Source organism: Beta vulgaris, chromosome 7 (assembly GCF_026745355.1).
Source record: "Beta vulgaris subsp. vulgaris cultivar EL10 chromosome 7, EL10.2, whole genome shotgun sequence".
Taxonomy (NCBI): domain Eukaryota; kingdom Viridiplantae; phylum Streptophyta; class Magnoliopsida; order Caryophyllales; family Amaranthaceae; genus Beta; species Beta vulgaris.
In genome coordinates, this window is record NC_079208.1 from 23,180,250 (window position 1) to 23,189,260 (window position 9,011).

At 34.3% G+C, this 9,011-nt stretch overlaps 1 long non-coding RNA gene across 1 annotated transcript; it reads left to right on the plus strand.

Annotated features, from left to right (window-relative positions):
• Positions 1-1,143: 1,143 nt before the first annotated feature.
• Positions 1,144-8,804, plus strand: LOC125499495 (uncharacterized). The gene is made up of 3 exons (XR_008970323.1): positions 1,144-1,936; positions 2,608-2,660; positions 8,578-8,804. It is a non-coding gene; the product is annotated as an uncharacterized LOC125499495 (long non-coding RNA).
• The last annotated feature ends 207 nt before the right edge of the window (positions 8,805-9,011 follow it).

The window sequence follows — 9,011 nt, forward strand, 5'->3', positions numbered from 1 at the left end:
TCGAAGGTAGAACTTACTCTCTGTAAGATGGAGAAGGAGTTTTTGCCAACTTTTTTCACAATAATGGTTCATCTACTAATTCATTTGGTTGAAGAGGTCAAACTCGGTGGACCCGTTCATTATAAATGGATGTATCCCATAGAAAGGTCGGTATTTTCTAAAATTATTTTTAGACAATTTTTTTCCATGTTACACTAACATAATTACATTACTTGAAGGTACTTAGCCTATCTGAAATCTCACGTAAGTAATAAGGCCTCGCCTGAGGGGTCAATTGCTGAAGGATACTTGCTGAGGGAGACTCTTACATTTTGTTCGAGATACTTGGAAGGTGTGGAGACCGTATTAAATAGACCTAAAAGGAATGATGATGGCATTCTAGACTTAGATGCATATCTTTATAACTCTGGGGTCGTGTTATTGGGATGACAAAAATGTTCGTCTTGATGATAGAAGTTTAAGGCAAGCACATTGTTATGTCTTGCTTCACTCAGATGAGATGAAACCTGTCATTCAGTAAGTAGCACCATGAGTTATATTATAAGAGTTCATCAAATTCATAAAAATCGTCAGATAACATTGCATTTTGGCTTGTTTTTAGTGAATTTGTACGTCAAAAGCGAGAAGAGACTCAAATTACGAAAAATCAGGCGAACGACACCATTCAAAATGAAGGACAATCTATGAATTATCATAATGGCTGCAAAACCAGGTTTTAAGCCTTCTAAATTTGATCATTGTATCCCTTTTTAAGTTATGACCTACATCATTTAACCTATATTATTTTTTATTCATAGGTTCACAATATAGATGATAGTAGTATACAAGGAAAGATGAGAAGAGCTTTAGCACGTGGTCCATGAAATCGTGTGAAAAGGGTGAAAGGTTTTCTAATTAGTGGGTGTAAATTTGATGTCATGGATCGTGAACGACATCGAAAGACACAAAATTCTGGAATTATGGTTGAAGCTGAAGGCCAAGAGTACTTTGGAAAGCTGAAAGCAATTTATGAGTTGAATTACTATGGTTCCTACAAGGTTGTAATATTTCGTTGTGATTGGGTAGACATCCACATGGGTTTAAAGACAAATTCAAATGGAAGTGTGTGTGAACTTCTCTAAGTTGATGCATACTGATCGATATTTGTATGACGATCCATTCGTTTTCTCATCTCAAGCAAAACAAGTATTTTATGTTGAGGATGAGATGCAAAAAGGATGGTTTCATGTTATTAGAACCAAGCCTAGGGACTTGTTTGAAGTAGGCAGTGATGGGCTTAATTAGTTTTGCTGTTATGTTTGTCTAGTAGAGTTTGCAAAATTTTCAATCATACATGTACTCTGGCTTTTTTCATGTGATCGAGAAGTGTTTATAAAAGTGCTATTGCTCTTAGTTAATTGTACGTATCATTATACATTTTACATGTCATCTTTCAACCTATTTTGATTTCTGACAGTAGGATTGTTTTTTTTTTTTTTTGCTTTCATTGAGCTTTCTAGAAGACAAATTAAATTGAAGAAATAAGCTAGATTGCGTAATTAGAAACTTGCTATAAATTTCCATAAACTCAACAAATGAGAACTAGTTGTAGCTTAGCATATTTAGGAATGTGAATTGTACTATGGGATCTTGCCACCTTTCTTTTGGTGTGATTGCTAGTATCTGCATCTATGTTAACGACTATTATTTTCCCCAAGCTAGTCAATATGAACTGTACACAATTTAGGGATTTAAAGACACCCCCTTTATTTTTGATATTAACGACTTGATTTATAAAAATCCATGATTGATCTTAATGAGTTAATGTACATACGCTATCATATTGAAGCTTCATATTGACTAGCTTGGGGAAAACTTCACGTGCAATGCTGTAGATGTCTTGGACCTTGTCCTGCAATTTATTATTCAAGGTAGGGCTTGGGGCTGATCTTGAATTGTAAGGAATTTGTCTCTCTTGCTAAGCTCTTTGTATCCCCAAGACCCAACTATGCAATATGTCATAATAAGATATAGGCTATTGAATATTGAAACTTGTTTAATTTGTTTATGGTCCATCAGCTCTTTGACAGATGTGATTGGTCTACGTGAATTATGAACTGGGGCCATTTTAAGTTGATTTTTTTCAGGTATGTTCTAGATAACTAACTCAGCTATCTGCTATTAATATTCTCAATAGGAGTGTGATTTCCATTATGCACTGGCATTGGGATTTTCATCGTGCATCACTTAATCTGGGGGTCTCTGCTGGTCTCCTTTTTCCATGGGGGAGGGGATTTTTGGATCTTTCATCTTTTATAGTGTAATCTTCAATTGACAGTGATACCTTTAATATGGTTTGTAGCTTTCATCAACCTTTATGTGAATCTAAACTGTTAAACTATCTTGATTTTAACCTCTTCCGTTGTATTGCTTTGATCTGCACTCAAGATATGATGTTGCCGAAGTTTGTGATTTATGCTTAAATCTAAACTATTTGATGATTCCTGCTCCAAAGCTAATGTGTTTTATGGGATAGATTGCCGTGTTATCTTCTGCATAATTTTGTGTTACATTATCCTTAATAAGACATAAACCTAGTTATTGATGTTTTCTGTAATCTTTTTCTAGGATGGGATGAAGGTGTGCTGGGAATGCAAGTCGGTGAAGTTGCTTGTTTAACAGTGAGTGTCACTCCTCTTTTGTTCTCTTATCACTAGTTTTTGTTCCCTCGGCGATACCAGTGCATGAATAAGATTATTGTAGCTCGAGCATAACTCTCAGAAAGGCATAACTTATCAGTTATTTGAGGTTGAACTGTCTGAACCCAGACTTTAGATACCCCGTTAGGATTTAGAACTGATCTGAATCCTCCTCCTTATACACCAATCACTATATGGCCTGCAAAACCTCACTCATACAGTCATGCCTGAATACCTGATGACCGTCCCAACCCCCAAGCCTAAACTATATGTTTGTATCCTGATGTTACGTGTCTCAGATTTTATACAAATCATAACTATCGGAAATTGATGAGTACTATTAATGAACTTATCATAATAAGTTGATTGATAATATATTAATTTATGACCCCATCTCGAGTTAAGTCAGTAGACATGAAATCAAATACAATAGGAACTCACTTGATTTGAACTAATCCCAAGGAGAACTACTTGTTTACCACATCTAAATGCAATCTTTAATTCATCGGTCTCTTGTATAGCTAAACTTTACCTGAAGCAAAATTCATCGATATCATAAGAAAGCTGATTGCTTTGTGATATGTTGTTTGAATCTTACAGTGCACTCCTTGTTGGACTAGAATATCATCAATTCTTTAAGTGAATCTTTTTATTTCTTGTTGGACTATAATTGGACCCAAAGGCTTTACGCCGGACAGGCAAGAAAGCCCTGAGCAAGTTGTTGTTGTTGTTGTTGTTGTTGGAGAAGTAATATCATCGAATCTGTGGAAGATGGATTAAAAATCTTTGTACTTTCGCTTTTTTCATGTGATTGAAAAGTATTTACATGTTTTGTTTTGTAGGAATTGTGATAGTGTAATTATGACCTATCGTAGCAAAAGGACACGAGTTGTTGCTGCTTCAGTATCTAATGATGTTGCTTCAGATGTCGTTGCAGCAACTACTTCACGTTCCCCTGCCATGATACCTGAGATGAAGCCCATGGGTTTGAATAACTCACAAGCAGGACAAACACCTCAACGCCGTATTATTCCACATTCAAGTACAACTACTACTCTACCTCAACACAAACCTTTAGCATCTGCTTCATTTTCTCCAGCCACGATTCCACAGTTAAGAGCTACAAACTTGTACTATATCTCAGCAAAAACTTTTAGCATATGCTGCCATGATTCCACATTCAAGAGGAGCAGCTTCTACTCTACCTCAGAAAGATCCTTTAGCATGTGACATGTTACCTCCACTAAAACCCATGGGTTCGAATACCTCACAAGTTGCAAAAAAGACTCATCCTCTTATTATTCTACAGTCCAAGACTACTAGTAAGGTACCTAAAATTAACCCCATGGGTCATAATAGAGCACAAGGTACCAATGCATCAGAGCTTCCTTCAAACCTTTCACTTATAAGACCATCATCAGCATCTCAAAATCCAAGTAAATAGGGACCATTTGGTCCACCAACTAGTGCAGCATTACCAAAACCTTCAACAAAAGTAAGTGGTGATAGTGGGATATGGAAAACCCCTCCTATCTTTCTTCCACATAAAAACTTTCAATCTGAGTCATCACAACAACTTCATCGTCCTAATGCTAAAGATGTGAACAAGGCTAGTGTTACAGCTGACAGAAAACTAACTAAACACGATTCAGAAAATAACCCCGTTGGTACTCCAGTTATGAATCACTCAAAAGAACACGATGATGTTCAAACTGAAAGCTTGTCAAGGGAAAAAAAGAATAAGAATATTGAGCGTGATCAAAACAAGCATGTGGAGCAAAAAGGGAGTATCCATAATATTTCAAATAAAACAAATTTGGCTAAATCTCGACTTCCCAATTCAGACTCAGGATGGCCAACCAATGTGAAATTTGATGCAAAGGAGGAGGTTCTAATCACAGGTATGAACTCATGAATTTTATTATGTGACTCTTTTCTATCAATGACTCTCATCAAGTTATGGTGTTTTGGCTTCTCATATCATTTGAATAGAGTAGTGCTATGGCTATTGCCACCCCCTCTCTTAGGTACTGCCCTCCCCCTGTACCTCTCTTCCCTCTTTCTGCCAACCCTGCTAGCTGCTGCCCCCTTCCCCTTTTTGCCAACCCCTAGCTACTGCTAAAGTGAAGAGTGTTTCTACCTTAGTCTAACTCCTGTTATGAATACACTCAAAGGGTGCAAACTCGCATATAGCATTATTATTTTCTATTAAGAACCTCTTCTTACGAGATTACATGCTGCAGAAAGCATATAGAGCACGGAGAAAACAAACTTACTTGAAATATCTCAACTTTAAATTGGAATAGATCCACATATTTCTGAGCTTGATTTGTTATTTTACTTTGCAACACCAGTATTAAGCCACTCAAACTTTCTATGTTAACAATCTGAGCTCTAATTCCACGTATTGTGTTCACCTTGACCAGCTGAGGCACAAAAAATCACTAGGATCTACATTTAAGGTGAAGTTAGCCTGGTAAATGAGCTGTGTTGATAGCAAAAGGTGTAGACAAATAGATGAAACTATTTTTTGTTTGATGAACTTTACTAGATCAACTCATTAAATTTTACAGAAGAACAAATGCAGCGGTGATATGTATCTAGATTATAGCTATGGGTATATATATTCAACCTACTAACCATCAAATCATAGCACAAATCAAACAATGCCAAGTGCTTGAAACAATTTCATTGTCGGTTGACAAGTTTTCGTGCATTATATCACGCAAGAGTGGACATAACATAGCAAATATATAGGTCATCCCTCCCACTTGCCATTAACTTTTTAGTTCTGGTCTCATAGTTTTCTCTGAGGCATTTTCCCCTTTTCAGCTGGTTTTGTTATTATGTCTTCTCCATTTCAAGGTGATATGTTTCCCTTAAATGTCCTGCTCCAATGTTGTTTAATCGAAGTTCTTATTAATGATACGAGCTTAAATATGATAGAATATTTTTTTATATTAGACGAGATGATAAGTTGCATTTATGTGAAGTGTATGCTTTTCTTTTACAAAAGATGCTTATAAAAGAATTGATTTAACATGTCAGTGAATTTTTACTAGAGAATGTATAGGTGCGATAAGTTCTTAAAATGTATTCTTCTTTAAGGAACCAGTATGGTCACTCAACCTCATTGTTGCTGGTCACTTCTTTAAGGAAGCAGTATGGTTGTAGTCTTGTAGACTACTTTGATTTATTTTTCTATAAACTGTTTTTCTTGTTAAATTTATGAAAATATCTATTTGATACTGTAAATTTGGAAATGCTTGAATAATAATTTTCCAGATCATGTGCTAGAGCCCCCCTCCCCAAACAGAAAATGAAAAAGAAAATGAGGAAAAGAATAAGGCACTGCATTTTGAACTAAAATTTGAGCATGATGGTGTTCCTACTTCCCTTGTACAGGATCTGGAAAATGATTGGTATTTACAAGTGACTCTTTGCAGGGAGGATAAACTGTCGTATAACTGCATTAACCTTATCTCTGATCCTATCTTTCATATTCTCTACTAAGGCAGAATTGCATAGCTATATGTTTGATTTACCAACTCTTTCTATGTGTGTGTAAACTAATAATGTTGCAGGCAGGTAGAAAATAGTTAATCAAATTTAGCTTGTATACGAGAATATGTAACCAATTATGACTATGTTAAAGCTTTAATTAAGGCATAGCTTATAAAAGAATTGACTCCTTTATCCCATTTTTTCATGGTTTCATCTTTTCGTTGGCATATTTTAAGGGTGAACTTCAGTTGATGAGCGGTTCAATTCAGCCCATAGACGTTTGGCACAGACGTGGTGTTAGGTACCATGTGCAGTTTAATGAGTTCAACCAACCAATTAGGAAAGGTGGGCATATCTTGGTGCGATTTCTAGGAAGTGTAGCAAAGGATGGGACCTATTGTCCAATTGGAGAAAAGAATTGGCATCATATTGACGTGAAACTCAAAACTAAGATTGTTATGAAGATGAGAGTATGCATACAAGTTCAAACTAAAATTGTTATAAATATATATATATATATATATATATATTATATATATATATATATATATATATATATATATATATATATATATATGTTTCTTATTAGCTATGTCTTATTGATCTTGCATTATTATTTTTTTCTTTTTTCATTGAAGGAACATTTTTGTGATTTCTGAGGATGAGGTCTATAATACATTAGCTCTGCAACGTGTTGACAAATGTTGGAGGCACTATAAACACTCACTTAAATTGACATTCTTCAAACCCGATAAGCTCACAGAGGAAGAACATTATGATATTGTGCCTAGTGGACATACTCGTTCTGAATGGAAACCATTGGTTCAGTATTGGTTCTCACACAAAGGACAGGTACTTCTCTCTTTTTCGATTTATTATTATAATGTGTGATACATCTTACTTCTACAATATTAACTAAAACTTGGAAAAGCGGCACGAGCAGCTCACAATCAAGTTCATACATTGGGTTCTACTAGTTACGCTAATATACGAGTTGATTATGTAAGGAATAAATTTTCACTCAAAGTTTCAAAATCAAGTTTATTTTATCTTTAATGATCAAGATTCGTTATTAAGACGTTTGTATCTGTAGTATGAAATCTACATCAGTCATGGAGCTTATTGCATATGCTTGATTTGAATCTGGCTTTTCATGGTCTTTTTTTTTTTTAGTATGCATTCTTCTACTTGACAGTGGGGCTAATGAGCTGAGATCTTAGCTCCTTACCAGACAAACTGAAATAGAACTCCGAATGAGGTGGTAACAAATGGACTTTTGCCAGTCACACTGTTATTCTGCTTTAGGTCAAACAATGATGGATATGCAAACAGAGGCTCAGGGTTCAATAAAAAGAGAGTAATTGTTAAATGGAGAATCATATTGCAGAAAACATGGATAATGAAGAAATTTACTATTAGGAGATGAAGGTGGCGTATGGAATAATATTCGTAGATTGTTTATGCTATTCATAGTCTTTGGTAATTGTTTATTTGTGTGTCTGCCTAAATTTTAGATTAACGAGAACTATAGTATTAAGTTGCATGCTTATTTTAGACTTACTACAAGGTAACTAATTATTTATAGGAAGATGAGCATGGAGGAGAAATGAGCTTTATTGAAATTTGGGAAGCAACTCATAGGAGGAAGGACGGAACCTATCTTGAAGGCACAGACACTTCAAACTTTTTGGTACTTGGTCTAACACATTAGTCTATCTTTGCATTCTATTTTTCTATCATCAGATTTACATAATTTATTCCCTAAAAAATTATGCAGGAGGATGCAAAGGCAAAGGTTGATTCATTAAAGCTTTGTAATCCTACTATGCCTCGTGTTGACGTTGAGAATGAAGCCTTTCAAGCTGTCATGAATGGAGATGAAGTACCTGAACGACCCCAGGGATATGGATTTGGGGTGAAAAAAAGTGATATTCATGCGGTGCGTGGTGAACTTAGAAAAGAAGAAAATAGAAAACTTAAAAGGAGGCATGTGGAACTAGAAAACATTGTGAAAACATCTTTATTGAAGAAGAGAAATGAGGAACTTGAAAAACAAACCAAAGAGATAACTAACAAGTTTGATGAGCATACTAAGATGATGAAGACCGTTGCTACATATTTTTCTCTAGTGTTGGATGCGGTGCGTGATGGAAAAGCTTCTGCTCAACTTATAGATGCTGCAAAGTCAGCTATGCATTTGATTGCTACAAAGGTATTGTTATAATATTATCATTCATTGTTTCACTTGAATTATCAAAATCAAGTTGCTTACTAGTTACCTATTCTTTTCTTTTGTCATTAACTAACTTTTTTACATCTTTTATAATTAACCATCACTATAATATATCACATTATATAAGATTACTTATTATGTCATTCTTTGTTTTTTTTCAAGGATCAAGATGATGGTGAAGGAAAAGAAGCCAAGGATCCATTAAATTAGTACAACTCGTAAAGCTATTAATCATTTGAAAATGTCTTGTAAAAGATATATTTCTTTTGTTATGTTTTTTTGTAAGGTTTTAAGAAGTTGATAGTAGACATTATCTAATTGACTTATTTGTAATCGAACAAAATATTTTAGTGTGTATTTAATCATTAGTTACTAAAGACAGATATTAATATTATATATATATATATATATATATATATATATATATATATATATATATATATATATATATATATATATATATATATTATTGGTCATTTCTACTTAAGTATTTTTATTGGAAAATCGCTTATAATATATTATATTTGATCCATATTCAATTAAATAATGGTTATTATTATTAGATTTTTTTTCGAGGCTAAAATCTCGACACTTTT